A 20,096-nucleotide genomic window follows, 5' to 3' on the forward strand; every position below is an offset into this window, starting at 1 on the left:
TAGCCCTCCCTCCTCACACAAAGAAACCTGCTGAAGGATCAACATGCCTTTGACTAGAGATTTACTACATCCATCCTTGGAAGAGGAAAAGAAAAAAACATAAAAATAAACGGCTAGTTCAAAGTCCAAATTCTTATTTTATGGGTGTAAAATGTCCAGGTTGCCACAAGATTATCATAGTTTTCGGCATGGCTCAGTGGTTCTTTGTGTAGGTTGTTCAGCGTGTTGTACCAGCCTGTGGGAGGAAAGGCCAGACGCACAGAGGGTGTACATTTAGAAGAAAGCAACACAAATGTTACGACTCTTAGCACTGAATCACTTTAAAAATAAATAAAATAATAAAATAAAAATTTAAAAAGAAAGCAATGCAAATGATCCTTACAACTTCCTGAATTTGTGTTCTCTCACAGAGTGCCTTATCATAAATGCAGTAATTCTAGCTAATCTACCAAGATAATGTAATTGTGTTTGATTTTATAATGTATACAACAGTTATCTCCTTTTATTGTTGTTGTTTTTTGTTCCTTTTTTTTTTTTTTTTTTGAGACAGGGCCTTGCTCTGTTGCCCAGGCTAGAGTGCAGTGGCATCATCATAGCTCACTGCAACCTCAAACTCCCGGGCTCAAGAGATCTCCTCCCTCAGCCTGCTAAAGTGCTAGGATCACAGGCGTGAGCTACCAAGTCCAGCTTGTTTGTTTTTTGTCTTTTGACAACTTTTGTACCAAGGTTTCAGTGGTGTCCATTTTTTAATAAAGTTTTGATTATGGGTCCCCCCACAAAAAATTACTGTATGATCCAGCAATTCCACGATTCCACTTCTGGATATACACCCAAAAGAATTGAAAGCAGGAACTCGAAGAGATATTTGAATAGCCACATTCATGGCAGTATTATTTGAAATACCCAAGAGGTGGAAGCAACTCATCATTGACTTGACAGATGAATGGATAAAGAAAATGTGGTATGTACATACAATAGAATATTATTCGGCCTTAAAGAAAGGAAATTCTGGGTTGGGTGTCTGTAATCCCAGCATTTTGGGAGGCTGAGGCGGGAGAATTGCTTGAGCCCAGAAATTTGAGACTAGCCCAGGTGACACAGTGAGACCCCTATCCTACAAAAAAGAAAAAAAAAGGAAAGAAAGAAATTCTTTTTTTAGAGATGGGGGTCTCACTATGTTGCCTAGACTGGTGTCAAACTCCTGGGCTCTGGTGATCCTCCCACCTCCACCTCCCAAGTAGCTGCGAGTACAGGCGTGTCCCACCCTGCAGCTGGGGTAAGAGAGGAAATGCTGACATATGCTACAATATAGCATGTCCTTGAGGACATTAAGCTAAGTCAAATAAGCCAGTCACAGGAGGACAAATACTTTATGATTGTACATTTCCTATTGGTTTCTTGGTCATTTTCTTGCAGATTTGCTGAAGAATTTTGTATTAGCCCTTTGCCTCTGATAAAAATTGCAAAAATTTCTTCCATTTTCCTACTGACTTGGTTTTTGTTGTTGTTTTTGCTTTTTAGCTAGCTATTAGGTAGAGACTTGACCAAAACTTTAAAAAAAAAATCATTTTATTACAGAAAACTTCAAACACATCGAAAGGTGGAAAAAAGTGTTATCATGAACCCTGCGTAACCATCAGCTTCCTGCTTCTACAATTATCAATTTAACCAACCTTGTTGTGTCTATACTGACACCCGAACCCTGGATTATTTTGAAGATAACCCTAGATATTTTATCATTCCACAAATATTATTTCAGTATATATCACTAAAAAAAAAACTAACCATAACACCATTAGCACACCTAAATTAATAATTACTTAATAGCCAATAGTCAGTTAATGTTCAATTTTCCCTATTCTCATATAGTTTCACAGTTTTTCGGACAAAGTTCATCCATTGCGATTGGTTGATATGTCTCTTTTAAATTTACAGGTTCCTCTCCATGTCTTTTTTTTTTTTTTTTTGAGACAGAGTCTCACTTTGTTGCCCGAGCTAGAGTGAGTGCTGTGGCATCAGCCTAGCTCACAGCAACCTCAAACTCCTGGGCTCAAGCAATCCTTCTGCCTCAGCCTCCTGAGTAGCTGGGCCAGGCATGCACCACCATGCCGGCTAATTTTTTCTATATATATATATTTTTAGTTGTCCAGATCATTTCTTTCTATTTTTTAGTGGAGACGGGGTCTCGCTCTTGCTCAGGCTGGTCTCAAACTCCTGACCTTGAGCGATCCACCCGCCTCGGCCTCCCAGAGTGCTAGGATTACAGGTGTGAGCCACTGCACCCGGCCTCCATGTCTTTTTTTTTTTAAATTACAATGTATTAATTAAAGAAACTGGGTCATTTGTCCTGGACAGTTTCTCGTTGAATTTTGACGACTGCATCCTCAGGGTTTCACTTAACATGTTCCTCTGATATCTGTATTCTCTGCACTTCGGTAGTTGTCAGATTTGGGGTGATTTTTTTTAACACTATCAGAGTATCACCTATTATACTTTCATCAGCAGTTAGTTATCTGTATCTCTTCAAGTGAAGGCAAAATCTTAATGTATCATGATATTGGTAGCCATTGGTGATTTTTTCCTAGATCCATTAATTTATTCAGGGTAAACTTAATTTTTTTTTTAGCAGATGGTTCCTTACACCATTTATAGCATAATCTCTCCCCACCACACACACACTTATTTGAAATGCATCTTTCCCATGTGCCAAATTTCCATTAGTATTTATTTCTGGACTTCCTGGTCTATTCCATTAATCTATCACATTCTTTTAACTGTAGGTTTATAATATGCATAGTATCTGAGAAGGCTAACAACCTTCACTAATCTTAGTTTTACAAAAGTTTCCTGGCTAGTCTTGCTTATTTATTTTTCCAAATGAATTGTTAAATCAATTTATCTAGCCCTCCCTCCTCACACAAAGAAACCTGCTGATATTTTTATCGGGATCACATTACGTTTATAGATTAACTTGACTTCTTTTTGATAGTCTTCCTATCCAAGATCATGGTATTTCTTTCATTTAATCTTTATAACGCTGAAGTGCAGGGTGTATTCTTCTTCTTCTTTCCATTTTACAGATGAAATAACTGTGTAACTTGCTCTGGATCACACAAACCATCAGATGTAGGACCTGCCAGTTTGGTCTGACTTCGAGCTTCTGTCCCCTAAACAGAAGCTCAGCGGGGGAGGGAGCCAGCCCCTCTTCGTGCTTGGCTGCTTAGTAGCTCTCTGCCTCCAAAGCCACGTTCTCATCAGCCACGTGCTTCTTTTGCACTGGACAGTTCACCAGCGAAGCTAGGCTTTTAAATGAATGACATAAATATGAGTGCTATGCAAGGTTCACACGGGGCTGAGGCATCTGGGGAGAACCTTCTGGAAGAAAGAAAACTCAAAATGGACTTTGGACAGTAAGAATTTAGATGGCCAGAGAGGACCGGAAAGCACAACTGGCAGGGGGAAACGGGTGAACCAACTGGACATCTATCTAATTGGGAGGTAGTGAGGGTGATGGGGGCAGGGGGCTCTTGCTGGAGCTCAAGGATAGAAAGGGTCTCTCTGTCCTGCCCAGGAAAGGGCATTTTAATTCTTCCTGAATAATCTGTAACAGAGATTTGGGAGATGGACGTAAATTCAGAAAGGCTCATTCATTAACTTCTACCTGGGAGGGAATGTTGCCATTGCATGTGACTTACACGCAGAAGCAAAGTCCTTGCAAGAAGGGCCTGGAAGCTGGCCGGGCGCGGTGGCTCACGCCTGTAATCCTAGCACTCTGGGAGGCTGAGGCAGGCGGATTGTTTGAGCTCAGGAGTTCGAGACCAGCCTGAGCAAGAGCGAGACCCCCGTCTCTACTAAAAATAGAAAGAAATGAATCGGACAACTAAAAATATATAGAAAAAATTAGCCGGACATGGTGGCGCATGCCTGTAGTCCCAGCTACTCGGGAGGCTGAGGCAGGAGGATCGCTTGAGCCCATGAGTTTGAGGTTGCTGTGAGCTAGGCTGACGCCACGGCACTCTAGCCCAGGCAAAAAGAGTGAGACTGTCTCAAAAAAAGAAAACAAAAAAAAAGAAGGGCCTGGAAGCTGATTTAAGGGCAGAGCATGAGACAGCATGCAGATTACTGAGTCCCCCATGGCCCGTGATGGGACACAACTCTAAAGGAAACACAAAAGCATTCCTGAGGCAACCTCAGTCAAGGCCCATGCCTCTGGTAGTCATTAATACTTGGCCACTTGCCCAAGGACCTAGAGTTAATTCACCCTTCTGACTCTTGAGGAGGAGGAGCCAGAGCCTGGGCCCCTATGACTCAGAGTAGATACTTTGTCAGAGATAAAGCCACACACTAGTTAAAGCTGGTAAGAACAAATTTTAATCAGCAATATACTACAACAATAGCGAACAGGGTCCTGCGTGAACTGAACCCAACTTCGGTTCACAGAGGTGACCAGCTTGTTTTAAATGGAGACTGAAGGAGTAGGGAAGGTGGCAAGCAGGGGCAGGGACGTGAAAAATTGTAATGGGACTGTGGCTGTTCATTGGCAATTGTGGAAGTTAGGGTTCTACCCTCACACAGAGACTGGGAGACAGAGGCCTTATCCTTCAGGGTGATGACATTTGAAAGGAATGGCTTTCAGGTCCTTGAGAAAGACACTTCTGAAGTTGTAGGAGATATATATACATCTCAAAGCATCAGAGGAAAGATTCACAATGGTAGGCCTTTTTTAGTTAAGTGCTGTAAGAAAGCGTAGTCTAGCCTGTGAGACCCTGTCTCTAAAAACTTTTTGAAAATTAGCCTGGCATGGTGGTGCACACCTGTAGTCCCAGCTACTCCCTGGAGCCCAGGAGTTTGAGGCTGTAGTGAGCTATGATTGCACCACTGCACTCCTGCCTGGATGACAGAAGGAGGCCCTGTCTCTTTAAAGAAAGAAAGAAAAAAAGATAAGGTAGTCAGGGGCCTATGGTCAGGTATTAGCTAGAACAAACAACAAATTCTTTTGGAAGCCTTGAGTTTTCTCAGGCAGGCACTTTTAGGGGACCTAGGGTCATTCTAGCGATGTGGCCTTGAGCTGTTAGAAGCTATGTTAGTATGTATTAATAAGTCTTTTAATGTGGAGGGAGGAGGGTGGATAAAATCATTTGTGTTGATAGTCTGCAGTTTTTATATTCCAATGTTGAGGCTTTGTTGAGAAGAGGGCTCAGTGGAGCCTGGCTGGAGTTTGGTTAAGGAGAGAGTCTTTGTCACCTTACAGCTGGGAGTTTGGGTTCCTGCCTGAGGGTGGTGCTCACCAAACTTCCTCTTCAAGAGTCTATAGCTTCAAGAACAGCAGAATAATAGGTAGTAAGAAAGGTCAACCTGGGTGGGAATGAGGGCCACTCTCATCAGAGAGTGACAAACCAGGAAATCTACATTTCCATCTGTCACTCCCTCAGCCTCTCTTAGGTCACAGCCCACCCAGAGGTAGCAGATTGTACTGAGCTGACCTCGTCCTAGGGGTTTGATATCACGAGTAGCACCAGGAAGACCTCTGCTGCCTCCTTCACAACAGAAAACCTTCCCTGCTGTAGGGGGAATTTCAAGGGCTAAGGTCTGGAACACCTTTCAGTCAGATGGCCCCATGTATTATAGCATCTTCCTTTATTGGGTGCAATGATTTGTTGTTTATTACTGTAAGTAATAAAAAGATCACTCCTGTGCTAAATTGGACTGGGGCCCTGCCTTCCATGGCCTGGCTCTGCAGAGGCTACAATTAATCCCATGGGAAGGCTATCCTTGAAAGACAATACCAGAATTCTAGTCAACAGACACTAACAGCAGCTGTTATCAAAGAAGTTCCCTAGACCAGCAGCATCAGCAACACCTGGAAACTTGTTAGAAATGCAAAGTCTAGGGCCAACCTGGAGCTACAGAACCAGAAACTGCGGGTGGGGGCCAGCAATCTGTGTTTGAACAAGCTCTCCAGGAGAACCCTATAAACACTAAAGTTTGAGAACCACTGACCTACCACCGGCTGGGAAGAAGTAGGAGGGCGAAACTGTGGTCCACCTGGAGCTTCATATACGTTTTGAGCCAGCTTTGGAAGTTGGGAGAAGAGCTAAGAGAAGATACAGAAAATATTTAAAATGTATGCATTTTATCCTAAACAGTAGGAAACTTCGGGCATCTAAGTGAGTCTGGAATGAGGTGTCCCAGTGGGCGAAGACTCTGGGAAACCCACAGGCACTCAGCCCTTTTCCCAGGTGGGGAACACGAAGTCTAGGGAGGCCAAACCCCACACCCACGCCGCTGACTGAAGCTCTCTCCCCTCGGGCCTCGGCGCAGCGGCCCCACCACAGCTCCGCCTCGCAGGGCCGGGCTATGAAGCCAAGCTGGCTCCAGGCCGTGGCTCTTTGCGAGCGCGAGTGGGAACAATTCCTTCTAGCCTGACTTCGCAGCAGCTGGCCACAGCCGCGTCTGAGAGGCATCCTCGGCTAGTGTGCACCTCGCTGAAGATGCAGGTATTCAACCCGGGCCCAAAGCACCGCAGCCTCCACGCCGTCCGCTTCGGCCGGCCAAAGCCCTGCCTTTTGCAAACAGAGCTTTTTCTATTGCCCTCCTTCGCCCCTCCGCCTTGCGCGGTAGACCCCCCCGAGCCCCAGCCGAACTACAAAGCCCACGATCCCTAGCGCGGGCGCGCGCCGCCTCCTGGGAGAGGTAGTCCGGGGTGCGGGGCGCCCGTCGCGGCCCGGCGCCGGCCGGACTTCATATCCCAGCATGCCCGCGCACGTGCGGGAGGCGGAGGGCGGAGAAGAGGGGGAGCATGCGAATGGGGAGGGGGCAGCCGCCCCCTTCCCCCCACCCTTCGCTTCCAGCCGGGCCGGGTGGGGGGAGGGGCCGGGCTGAGGCGGCGGCGGCGGCGGCGGCTCTCGGGGAGGGCTGGGCCAGGCTGGGGCGGGACTAGCCCACGGCGGGCGGACAAGAGCGCCGCGGAGCTAACGGGTCCGGACGCCGGCGGCGGCGGCGGCTTTCTGCGCGGGCGGAGGCAGCAGGAGCAGGAGCGGCGAGCATGGCCCGCGCGGCGCCCGGCGCTGACTGAGGTGCGCGGGCGGGATGAGGGCGGGCGGGATGCGGGGCGCCCCGGGCCCGGGGCTGTCCTAGTCCTCCTCTGCGCGGGCGCTAGCTCGGCCCCGCGGCCCACACCGGCCCGGTCCAGCCCAGCAACTTCCCCCGGGTCGGGCGCTGGACTCTCCCGCGTGGGCGGGGGTCCGCTTGCGTTGGCCTCGATGCCGATCCCCGCCTTCTGCTGTGCACATCCAGCCGCTCCCAGCCTTTCTGGCGCTCCTGTTCCACTGCTTGCTGGCAGCCCTCAGTCCCGACTTCCAGTCCACTGCCTAGTTCGTACCCCCATCCCCCTGGACTCTCCCGGCCTCTGCTTTACCTGGAGTCCCCTGCCCCTCTCTTGCCAGAGGCTGGCTGAAGCATCAGCACCTCTCCCCTCTTTCCCCTGTGGTCTTTCCCGTGGCCACCCTGAGTGGCCCAATTCTCCCAGCTTGACCTCCTTCCCACTTTGGAGAAACTGAGGCATGGCATGAGCCAGAAACTGCCAGTGCGCTAATACTGTGGTGGCTGGCCTGAGCCCCGTCCCTTGTCCCTCCTGTTCCTCCCATGGTTTGGAACAGAAGAGTCACTTCTTTCCTCCAGTCATTCCCCTGTGACTGGACCAAACTTCCCACCCCTGCTGCCGCTTGAGCTGAGCTCACTTTAGTCTCCCCTTTAGCTTTCTACCACTTCTCCTTCCCCTCCTCCTTCGAGTATCCCACTCCTGGCCCCCTCTGCCTGTAGAGGAGTCACCCACCCTTGCTTGCTTGCTCGCTCAAGTTAGCCTTTCGATTTCTTGCCAGCTGCATCCATTTCTCATCTTGCCTCCTGCTTTACAGTTGTGTAAAGGACCAGAGAACAGAGGCTACGGTGGTGCTGGGGAAAAGGGAGAGACAGGTGTTGGTCATGAAAAGACAGGTGCGGCCTCTTTCAGCCAAAGCCCCTGAGAGGGGTTCAGGGCATTCTGAGGCCTCTGGGGAAGTCATTCCTAGCCAGTAACTCACACTCCTGCCCTGTCTTCGGGAGGGATGTCTGGCAGCTGGTTGGCCATCCTTCCTGTTATTATGCCTGGTGGGCTCTGAAGTCGCTCCGAGATAGAAGACATCCATCTCCTACCTTTAGGGAGCTGGTGGCATGAGAGAACTCTGGGAGACCACACCCCTAAGCCTCATCTTGCATCTGCTGCTAACTTTGGAGGGGGTTGCCCTTTCAGGTGGGGAGGGGCTCTTAGCTCCTCGTGGAGGAAGGCACAGTGTCTGTAGGTGGTGATCTCAAGTTTAGACGTGGTGCTCAGGATTTGAAGGGATGAGGGAACGAGGGCTCAGAGGTGGCACAGACTTGCCTGTATAATTCAGTTTTTTGTTTGTTGTCTTCCTCTAGATTATTTTTTGGGGTCAGCCCTTTCTACCCTGATCCCCAGTTTCCCAGTGGGAAGGGTTGAATAAGGGTGGAGGAAGGGACGGGAGGCTCCAGGAGTTCTTTGGGGTCCTGAATGAGCAATCTTGATCTGAACCAGATGGTTCCCTGCTTCAGCACCCCCTCCCCTGACTCCCCCTTGGCTGTGAATAGGATGCTTTTAACCTTGTAACTTGAGAATGGAGGAAGGGAGGCCAGGGGGCCAACTGTCTGTGCAAGCGTTTATGTCTGCATCTGCACACTCGTGTGTAAGCTTGCCAGGCGCCTGTGGGAGTGACCCTGCCCGGGAGTGCATTGTTGTGATGTGCTGTGGCATGCTGAAGGCCCAAATCCCAGATAGAGCCATTCAAAGCCCCTAAGAACCACTGGGTGTGGCCTCAGGGGAGCGTTTCCCATGAGGATCACTGCTCTTGAGAAGTCCACCTGGGATTGAGGGATCTGAAATACCAGGATTGAGGGGAAGGGAAGTGAGGCAGTTTGGCTTTCCCAGAACTAGTGTTCTCTTTTCATGGCAAGAGAAGGTCTGAGGGGTAGGGTCTGGGGGGAGGGGTAGGAAACAGATTCTTCTATACCACATCCTGCCCTGCTTTGGCAGTATTTGTATACTTGATTTTGTGGATGTTCTTCATGTGCATACTCATTTCTGAAATACTACTGCCTGGCTCAGTCCCTGGCACATAGTAGGTGTTCAGTATATGTTTGAGTGAAAGCAGAGGGTCTGTGGTTAAAGACTTGGGCCAGGGTTCTTCATATTTGACCGGTGTCAGAATCCCCTGGAGAGCTGATTAAAGCAGAGTGCTGGGCCCCACTCCCAGAGTTTTCTGGTCAGTCAGTCTGGGTGGGGCTTTTAATTCTCATCTCTACGCAGCTCCTTGGGGCTAACACTCTGAGAACTGCTGATTTGGGGCCGTTACAATTACTTGAGAGATTAATCCAGGCAGACGTAAAATCTTAAGAGTAACTTCTTTCCACCTTACTTCCCCACCCAGGCTGTTCTGGCAGTCGCACTGGTTTGGCCTTTTCTTTCATTCTGATGCTGCCCAGGGTTGAGTACCTTAATGATGGGATGACTCATGCCCGAGCTGCCAGTCTTCACTCTAACCACATAGCAGACACTGCCCCATGGTTATTTGAAGAAGGGCCCCATGACCAAGCAGGACGTCTAGGAACCAGGGCTTTGGAAGAGGGTGGCTGCATGGACATAGTGAAGCAAATGCTGACCGGGGCCCCCATGTGCCCTGTGCTTGTCTCCCAGACTGAGCGAGTTGGGGTGCCTGCCAGGCAAAGTCCTGCTGTGGCTGCAGAGTGGACAGGATGCCTGGGAATCTCTGAAATTTAGAAAAGCAGGAGGCATCATTTATGTTGTACTTTGCAAAGCACTTTCCATCTGTTGTTTTATGGGAGGTTTATAAGGCAGATACAGACCCAGGTAGGGTTACTGAGGAACGGAGAGATACTTTGCGTGTCACACAGACCCCTGGACTACTGCCTCTAACTCTTGGACTGAGTGTCTGCTAAGTGGGTTGCTACTAATAGCTCAGTGAACAGTGGCTTCATTGAGTGCTTCCTACCAGCTAGGCCCCGTGCTAGATCTTCTCAGGTGTTAACAAATCCTCACAGCAACATTGCAATGTTGACATCATTGTCACTATTTTGCAGATGAATAACTGAGTCTTACAGAACTTAGGAGACTTGCCCAAAACCAGACAGCTAGTAGGATCTGGTATTGACCTCAGGTCTTTCTGACACATACCCCATGTTCTTAGTTTGGCTCTTAGTCCTGCTTTCTGTCTTGCCCGGCAAACTTGTAATTGTTCTCTGGGGTTGTCTGTCCCCAAAAGCCTGACAAATTATTTTTTTTTCTTTTTTTTTCTCTTTGAGACAGAGTCTTACTCTGTTACCTGGGCTAGAATACAGTGGCATCGTCATAGCTCACTGCAACCTCAAACTCCCGGGCTCACGTGATCCTCCTGCCTCAGCCTCCCGAATAGCTGGAACTACACGTGCACGCTACTACACTTGGCTAATTTTTATATTTTTTGTAGAGATGGGGGCCTTGCTATGTTGCTTAGGCTGGTCTCAAACTACTGGGCTCAAGTGATCCTCCTGTGTTGGCTTCCCAAAGTGCTAGGATTATAGGTGTGAGCCACTGCACCCAGCCTGATGAAAGTTTTTGAGGCTGCAACTTTGCTGGGTGTTGTGGAGAGATAACAATGCCCAAGTCACTGTGCTCTGGGAGGGGGATGAGATAAGTACACCAGTATGTCTACAGTGGAAGGTTGACAGTATAGCGGGTGGCTTGTAAGTTTAAAGGAGGTAGAAGTCATCCCCATAGAGGGCTCAGAAGAGGCATTTGGGATGGGCCTTAAGGGTAGGGTCCAGCAGTGCCTGTGGGCTGGTGGTGTGCAGGCCAGTGGGTGCAAAGAGAGGCAGTCATAGGACACAGTTAGGGAGCTGTCCCTTTTGGCTGGACCGCTAGAGCATAGGGGATGTATTTAGAAAGTAAAGAGAAATCCTGTTTGGTTGCAAGCAACAAGTTGGCCAACTTTTGCAAGAAAGGACTTCCTTGGAAGGCCACGGGCACTACAGAATTAGAGGGATAATTCGGGACCCAGGTCCCTTCCAGGATCTTGGTGTAGATGTGGCATGAACCAAAGGCTCCCTCTTCGGGCTACCACTGTCGCCAGGATGAATCTGCTCTGGCTGTGCTCAGTAATTTTGTCACCACTGCTTGAGATTCACATGCCAGGGAGGAAATGTCTGGTTGGCCAGCCTGGGCCATGTTCCCTCCCTTGGCCAGCCAAGGGCTGGTGGCGTGGTAGGCAGTCCCCCTAGATTGTATTGAAAAGCAAAAGTCCCCAGAAGAAGAGGACACGGACACCACAAGAGCTCAGTCCTGAAAGGTGCCAGACAAGAACTTGAACTGGCAGGTGGCGGTGAAGAGGGTACTTCAGTCTGACAAGTTTCTGTCAGACCAGGGGCAGACTGGCAGCAGGGTATGGCTGGGTCACAGGGGGACAGGTTGAGGAGGGAGGGAGGACACGGCAAACTAGGTAGGGTCCAGGTGAGATGCAACGAAGGCTGGAACCTGGCTGGAACCTGGCCGTAGAAATGAAGAAGAGGGGCGGAGTCTAGAGGCTGTGAAAGTAGATAGCGTCTTCAGAACAGACACTGGAGTGGCCGGGCTTGGCATTCCAGTGCCTGGTGATGGGGTTTTGTTTAGCTGAAATGGGGCAGTCAGGAGGAGGAAGAGTTTCAGGAGAAGTTGGTGTGTCCCTGTGTCAGCGGAGCTGTGTGCCTGTGCGGGATGCTGACGGCACACCCAGAATCCTGGCGAGCTGCCTGAGGTTTGGGGTCCACAGGCCTGAGGAGGTGGGGCTGCAAAGTCCCAAATGCCCTCTACATCCTGCAAGCAACTGGGGCTTTGGGGCCAGCTCAGCACTTCGCACGTCTTCTGTCTCCACCGGCAGCCCAGGGTGGGCTTCCCCTTCTCTGCCCTCAGTTCCCATGCCCAGCTGCCGCTCTCACCCTGTGTTCAGCACATCTGAGCCCTGACCCACTAAAGGGCCTGGCCCAGCTCCCTGGGACCTAGGTTCCCTCCTGCTCTGCTCAGAATGCTTATTACAGTAAGTCCTTGCTAGCTATTAGGGCAGACATCTCCAAGTGACATTTCTCAAGGAGAGGGTCTGAACTTTGCTATCTGAGGAAAACAGGCTTTTCCTCCAGTCATGTTGTGCTAGTTAGGGACGCCTGCCTGTGTCCCCAACCAGCCATTCTGGAGTACTTCTCGTTGCTTATTTATAAATCATTGAGATTACAAAATATCGTCAATGGAGTGTTCCCGTTACCATTGCAGATCTCTCCGAGGGCTCCAGGGCATAGGCTGGGCTTTGGGCTTGGGCCACCCACTTTCTAGCCTAGCCCTGGGGGAGTTTCCTCCTACAGGAAAGGGTGGGAGGGAGAGAACGGGGTCCTCCTAGGTGCGAGCAGAGGAGCTGTGCTGAAGGGTACTTTATCCCACAGATTATCAGAGCAGAAGGTCTTTTTCCTGGAGTGAAAAGAACTTTCCCTCAGTTCAAACGTGCTGTTTTACCCTGTATACACTGGTCACTGCCAGGGATAATAAGGCGAACAAGGAATAAGCAAAATCCAAAGAAAAAAAGTAATGTTTCTTTATTTTGCTGTCAGTGCTAAATTTTTATTTGCACAATAGTGATATTAGTACAACACACATAGTTCTGGTGTCAGATACTGAAAAACTTAAGGGATCCTCAATCTAGCTTCCTCCTCCAGGAGGGTATTCATGCTGGGGCACAGAGGCCTCTCCTGCTCCTGGAGGGGGGCTTCGCAGGGCTCAAGGAGGGGGACCCTGAGGAGCGATGGCATGACCCAGGGACCTGCGGAGCAGTCCTCGCCCTGCTCTGCCTTTTCTCTCCTAAATCGTCAGCCCCTGCCCTGCGTGCAGGCAACAGCCTCCCGGCCTTGGCAGGTCAGCAGCTTTCTGAGGAAGAGAACTAGCAGCAAATGCAAATAGCTAATTGGTCTTGAGGGAGCTGCTCTGGTGAGGAAAAATCAACAAGTTGTTTATTTTTATGGCAAAAGGGAGTTTTGAGGAGGTGGAGCTGGTCGTAAGGAGGGCAGGATGGGAGGTGGCTTGGGGGAAGGGACACAGCCAAAGGAATGGTGGGGGTGAGGTGGGTTCCCCCTCTGCCTCCGCCACTCCCACGCCCCCTCCCTCCTGCCTTCTTTGCAGGGTTCCTTTGCAAAGGGACATTAGTAGAATGTTGGGTCTCCCCTGCCCCGTAAGTGGGTTTCCCCCACCCTCATTCCAGCCCAAGTTCAGTTAAAGACACAATACCAGCCATTTGACGCAGGGGTGAATTGGAACAAGAGTGTCAGGGGGAAACGAAAGTTTCTGTGGGCCTGTGTCGACGCCTTAGGCTGTGCAAGAAAACAGCGGCAACCAAAGGGACTGTGGCTGTGTGGGAAAGGCAAGGTGGGGAGACACTCCCCCCCCTCCAGCCTCGGGCTCCTCCTCTGTTCCCTCCCTAGGGAGGAGTCTGAGTCCTGGCTGGGTTTGCCCAGCCACAGGGGAGTTTCCAGGGGGTCGGCCTTCTCTCTGCTCCCTCCTGTCCCAGAGGGCTTGGTATTTCCCCGGACCCTGTTTAGGCTCTGGCTGGTTCTGGGGCCCTCTAGCATTGCTCAGGGGAGACCCCAGGTACTGTGGGTAGGGAGAGATCGTTCTTGAGAAGGGAGAACCTGAAGGGGTAAGGAGAGGAGACCCCGTTTAGGCTCTTCCAGGGGAGGGCCCAGCCGACACTGGCACCTCTCAGGCAGGAATATGCTGTGGAATGGGGGCAGGTAAAGAGTTTGTGTCAAGGAGGTTCCGCTCAAGATCCAAGTGGCAGCTGTTTGATGAAAGATTTTCCTCAGTGCCTGAAAAGCAGTTTACTCTTGTCCTTAAAGCAGCAGTGGACAGACTTCTAGAATGAGTGTGAGTTTTAATCTCTCAAGTGGCATTACCCAGTTGTCTGTGTTCCTTGCCCCTTTCAAACGTGGCTGAGGTGTCTTGGAGGGCGTCTTCTTCCACCCATGCTGCAAGTTCTCGCAGTTGCTGCCCATCCTGGATGTGTGGGCACACCCTGCCATTCACCCTGTGTGGAATGGGGGGGAGCCAGCAGGCTCTGTGTTGGCAGCCGAGAGGTCCAGGTGGAGGCCTGGGCTGGCCAAGGGCCGAGAGCCTCAGGGCAGGGCTGTTTGGCTTTTCTGCTGGGGAAGCAGCTTGTTTGCTGGGGTGGAGGGGGTGGGGGAGCAATGATTTTTACAGTTCCGGGCTCAGTCTGGTTGGATGTATATAGGGTCCTTGCTACCTTAGCTACCCACAGGGGGTTCGGTGTTACGTGACCCAGGGCAAGTTGCTGCCCCTCTCTGGGCCTCAGAGTTCTCATCTGTCAATAAAGAATTTGAAAGCTGCTCAGGGATTCACTCTCAAACCATCTGGTCGATGTGACCGACAGAGGAGCACCACATCCTGCGTGGGGAGGTAGTGTGGGGGCCCAGGATGCCATCATGCAGTCCAGACATCTGTGGGGATTGGTTTGACCTTTCTCCTAACCTGTTTGGATGCATTAAACAGCAGCCAGCCCGCTCTGGCATCTCTCTGGGGAATTTAGGCTCCTGCGGCCCAGGGAGCTGTTCTCGGCTCCCCCATTTTCAGTCTTTCCTTGTTCCCCGCTCCCACCCCTGCTCTGGCTCTGTCCTGGGTTCAGGCAGAAAACCCATCTGGTCTCTCCTCACATTCCTCCCTTCTCACATGGCTGCCAGTTAGGCGCTGGGGTGACTGTTTGTAGGGTTCCTGTGGTTTTCTGCTCCAGGTTTCCCCCACTCCCTGTGTGCCGTGCTCTGCTCTAGGCAGTTTTTTCCCCCAAAGCTGGGTGGGAAGTGGAATCACAGGCTGGTCATGGGAGGCCCGGGGCAGCAGCACAGACACGTGGCATGTCTGCTGGGAGTTGAGACCCTGCCTGGAAGGGGGCGGGGGCGGGTCTCATAGTAGAGAGGAGAAGGAAGGTGGTGAGGAAAAGGCTACGTACACCAAGATGGAAAGGCCTAAACTGAAAAGGCGGGGGACATGTGGGGACCTTGAGGAGACCAGTTTGAGCAGAGCATAGGTTTCTTGGATCATGCCCGAGAGGGAGGGGTAGGGTAGAGGGGTCTGGCTGAGAGATGGGCCCCAGGCCTCACCCTGGCAGGGAGGAAGCTTTCCAGCAGCCCCTGGCTGGGCTGGTCACAGCCCGAAGGAAGTATGGGAGGGGCTGTTAATGACTGTTCTTCACTGCCTGCCAGCTGCCAGGGGTCAGTCTGATAAGAGGGAAGCGGTAGACTCCTGGAGTTTTACACTCCAGACAGCTGCCATCTCTTAGCCGGCCCCACAGATATTGGCTGTGGTGGTGCTGCTGGTGCTCTATCACCTCTTCCTGAAATACACAGGCCCTGGCTTCAGCCCAGCCGGGTGTCCTCTGCCTGGCCACCAGCTCCCTTTCCCGTCTGTGGTTAGATGAGGTCTACACTGGGGGAGGGGGCAAACCTGGCAAGACTGAGCAGATTCTCAGCCTGACCCAGGAGTTTGGAGCTACTCCAGGAGCGGGGCCAGGGCTGTAGACTGAGCAGTGATTCCAGACCTTCCTGTTCCATTTGGTCTCGGGGTTACCTTGCTGCTCAGCCAGCCAGACCTGGGGCCACGTAGGGGGTTGGGGAGTCCCGCATTTGCATCAGAGCATTGGGAACTCTGGCTGTTTCGTTGGGAGGAACTGGACAGACAGATTTGATGGGATTTGCATTTGTGAAGACCACTTTGGCTTCTGTGTGGAGACGGAATTGGAGGAGGTCTCTTTAGTAGATATGGCGCTAGTAGTTAGGAGCCTGCTGTAGGTGAAAGATGACATTTCCTTGAATAGAATCATGGTTGTAGACCTGAAGAGAAATAGAAAGATTAGAGGGAGATTTAGGTGGTAAAAAATGTTGAGTTTTGTAATAAATTGGCTGTGGGAGGTTTCAGGAAGGAGGGGGTCACAGATGACTCTTCAGTTTCAGGGTTAGATGGATGGTGCTCCCTTTCCCCGAAATTGGGAATACAGAAAGAGGACTGGGTTTGAGGGGCTTAGATCATGCATGAGTTTGGTTTGGGGCAGGTTGAGTTTGAGGTACTTTGGGTACCTCAAAGGTATACCATCTAAGGGGCAGCATTCAGAAGTTAGTGGGGTAGCTTTGTGCAGTGGCAGTATCGTAGCCAATGAGGTTTATCTGAGGCGCGATTATTGCTAATTAAAAAAAAAAAAAGTGGGATAGGTGGGTTGGTGTTCAGGGGAGTATCTGGCATCATTTAAGCCAGATATGACTCTTAGGTTAAGAAACACCTTTGGAAAGGCTTCCCCTCAAAATCCAAGGAATGGAACCTGGATTCCTAACTTCCTATTACATTGCATGTCCAGGGGCACGTTCTCTTTCCCTGACCACTTCAGCTGGGTGAGGGCATGGCTGGACAGCAGAAGACACAGTACCCCGTTCTGCTGAGGTTTCCTGTGGTTGGGGGCTCTGGGTGGTGAGCAGTGCTCACCCCAGGCACCCTGGGAGGTCGTACCTATCAAGGGCTCCCTCACTGTCTGCACGTCTGGGCAGCGTCCCTGGCTGGAGAAGGACCTGGGTCCTGGCCAGAACTGGGCCACTGCCAGGAATCCCAGAATGTTACCCACTTTCTGCTCTTGCGGGCCTCTGAGCTGGGTTGACTGTCAAGGACGGGGTTTTCGGGGAAGGTTCAGGGCAGCACTTCTGCATCAGATGGCAAGTGATACAGTAAGTTGCTTTTTAAAGAAGTTACTTTTTAAAGTTCTTTCAAATGAAATGGAAAATTGTTGTCATGTGTGCAAGATTGTTATCAGCTGGACTTCTTCAATTGCAAAGGCTAAAAATCCAACATGAAGTGCCCTTTGACAGAAGGAATCCTTAAACTTACATGCCTGAGGGTATGACTGGTCGGGTGCGGGGAAGATGACCCTCTCTGAGTTCCTACATGGTAGGAGGCACCTGCCAGCCGTGCAGGCCTCCATCCTCTCAGCATCTCCTCCCAGGATGCGCACAGGAGTCCTGGGTTCACTCTGAATTGGGGGCCGTGCCCAACCCTGGGCCATGCACTGGTGGCTGGGTGCATTTGGTGCTCTGCTGGGCCAAGCCAGGGCACAGAGATGGCAATTTGGGGAGAAGTGGCTCTCCAAAGGGGGTTGTCATTCACTATAAAGATGTCATGAATTGAAGCATCGTCAGGTGTGCATTCGGACCCACGGACACCTTGCAGTAGCTTTGTGGCCTGACCTATGTGTCAAGCAACACCACTGTAGATAAACTAATAAGGGTTTATTACCATTTATTAATTTACCTTGTTAAAATCTGAATGCTACAATATAGAATGGAACTTAGAATTGAGTCATTCCATTTACTGATCAGGAAGTGGAGTTTGGAAATTTGCCCAAATCCCCAGGCCAGTAGGTAGAAGAACTGAGACCGGAACCCAGATTGTCTAACTTGTAGGTTGGGGGCTCTTTCCAGCATGAAGTGCCAACTTTTAGGGAGGAGCCCCTTCCTTGCCCCGGCTCCCCATCTACGACAAGTGACTCATTCCCTGCACTGAATCAGCTGACACAGGCAGGCTATGGCAAATGGTCCTTCCTTCCCAGGGTGATCTGCATGGTGGCTGGTGTAATGAGGGGCTCTGTCTGAAATGGAGACCCTCACTCACTGTGGCTTCAGCCAGGCCCCAGTAAACAGAGGAGGCATTGGCCCAACTCTGTCTGGGTTCCGCTTGGGCTGCCACCTTCCACCTTCTGTCTCCCACGTCATCTCGTCATCTCGTCATCTCGGCTTTCTGCATGTCTAGCCTCCTGCTGTGCTGTTTTTTGCTGGTGCCCAGACCAGGATATAGCTGTAGTGCTGCTGTGTTTTCTGGATTACGTTGGGGCCTTTCTGCTGGGAAGAGTTGTGGCCCTCTGTTTTCTTCTTTGGAAGAGAATGCCCAGAACAGTGGTACCAGTTTCAAGTCCAGAAAGACAAAAATAGCTCTTTTCTGGACTCAGTTTCCCATCACCTCCAATGTGTGAGGGCGCAGATATTTGACCCAGCTTGGCAGAGCCAGCAGTGGGATGTTGTAGTAAGAGCTCAGCAGTGTGCTGTGGGCTTCGAGCGTCTGACTTAGCAAGTGGAAACCTCAAGTTCAATCTTACACAGGCTCCTTGCCTTGGGTAAGTCACTTTGCTGGGGCCTCTGGTCCAGAAAAGGAATGCTGTCCCTGTGAGGGGCTTTGGGCTGTTTGAGAGTGTGGAGTTATATATGAACAAGATGCTGGAGGTCCTGGGAGCTTTGGGGCCTTGGGGCCTTTCTCACCACCTACTTGGTTCTCAGGGAGCGAGGTGGGGCTCCTCTGCATTCGGGGCTGAATTCCCTTTTCATTCTGACTCTGTCCCTCACGCAGATATTTGCTGACAGCCAGTTCATTCTTGAACTCTGCCAGCCCACGCTGACTTGTGTGCTGGGTCTGCCCCTCCTGATTGGTGCTCAGAGTGCCCCGGTCTGCCCGTTTCTGCCTGGGGCCGGGTTCAAACTGGTCTCCCAGCCTGGGGCAGACCCCCCATTGCCTTAGGCTTAGCCACGGTGTTTCTCGTGCCTGCCTCCTTCCTCTCCGTAAGGCTGAAACTCAGTGATGTTACTTGGGTATACTGCCCTTCACAGCCTACAGTCACTGCTTACTTAGTCTTTGCAGGGAGAGTGTGAGGTCAGTAGGGTAGGTATCGTCATGCTCATTTTTCGGATGGAGGAGCCGAGGCCCAGAGAGGTATGATTTACCCAAAGACGCACAACTGTCGAATAGCAGGGCCTGTCCTGGTATCGAGGTCCTCTGGCGTTGGTCCACAGTTCACTGTGAAACGTTAACTCGTAGGTGCATAGGGTGGAGGTGCCCCAGCCTCACAAGGGAAGGCAAAGGGCCCTCCTCCTCACAGCCCCAAATTACCCCTGCACAGTCCACGTCCTCCACAACACCATCGGATTGGCAGTGCCTGTGTAACCCCAAGATAGATAAGATAAGGACAACGCCCTGGGTGAGGTCTGTGTATCCCTCCCTGCCATGTCCCCCAAAGTTGACAGTAGAAGTGAATCTGGTGGTAGATACCGCCTTGGCAGGGAGCTTATAACTTAGGCCGGATCTGGGAGGATGAGTCAGTCCTCAAGGAGGGGCAGCAGGGACCGGGGAGAGCTCCTGGCTTCCCCAGCCTGGCTCCCCTCACCCCTGTAGGCCTACTCCTAGCAGCTGATACTGCCACTCTCCAGAGCAGATGAAGCGATTCCCTAGCAACCAGGGACCCTGCCTGAGTAGGTCGCAGCATATTCTTTCTCTTTCTCAGCTCCTCAATGAAGAGGAAGACTGCTCAGCCAGAGCCAGAGAGAAATGAAAGCAAGTGTGTTCTGGGCTCTCAGTTCCCCGTAATACACCTCCCCACACCTTGGCACCCCTCCGCCACTAGCCTCCTGGAGCTGAACTTTAGTGACAGGGAAAAGCGGAGCACAGGGCAGGGGTGCTTCTCAAAGCCACCTGGCCACCTGCAGAGTTAGTACTAGAAGTTACCAGATGACACCAGGCTGGCCATAGCCTCACAACTGCTGTCTTCCTAACTAGAACTTCCAGGGTCTGTGTTGGAAAGGAGATGTCCAGAGGGCACAGCAGCCGAGCAAGGGGCCCAATTCTGGTCTCCTCCGTTCTTGTACTCTGCTTTTCTCTACCTCCACTCCTGGGGTGGCAGGGGCTACATTGCTTCCCTTTAATCTTCTGGTCCAAGCATGGATGCAAACATCTTCTTTGAATTTCCATTAGCATAGCTGCCATAGGCTGACCTTTCCAAGAGACATTACTAAATATAAAGGAGAACAAAAGAAAGCTAAAGATAGGGTATACAAAGAGTGAAAACAGCCTGGCTCACAAAGTACAGGTCTCTGGTTTGTTTCTAGGGCCTTTGGACCCTGCCCTGTTCTACTGCCTGGCTCACAAAGTACAGGTCTCTGGT

General features: G+C 50.9%; 1 protein-coding gene and 1 pseudogene across 2 annotated transcripts in view; both read left to right on the top strand.

Moving 5' to 3' along the window:
* Window positions 1–42: 42 nt before the first annotated feature.
* Window positions 43–308, top strand: LOC105807972 (annotated as a pseudogene).
* A 6,698-nt stretch (window positions 309–7,006) lies between these two features.
* Window positions 7,007–20,096, top strand: part of ST3GAL2 (ST3 beta-galactoside alpha-2,3-sialyltransferase 2) — a 52,727-nt gene continuing 39,637 nt past the window's right edge. For both annotated transcript variants that reach the window (XR_001137357.1, XM_012641550.1), the window contains exon 1: window positions 7,007–7,076. The gene's annotated coding sequence lies outside the window, so the exon portion shown is untranslated. The remainder of the gene's footprint in view (window positions 7,077–20,096) is intronic.

Source organism: Propithecus coquereli, unplaced genomic scaffold (genome assembly GCF_000956105.1).
Source record: "Propithecus coquereli isolate 6110/MARCELLA unplaced genomic scaffold, Pcoq_1.0 Scaffold165, whole genome shotgun sequence".
In the NCBI taxonomy this organism is placed as follows: Eukaryota; Metazoa; Chordata; class Mammalia; order Primates; family Indriidae; genus Propithecus; species Propithecus coquereli.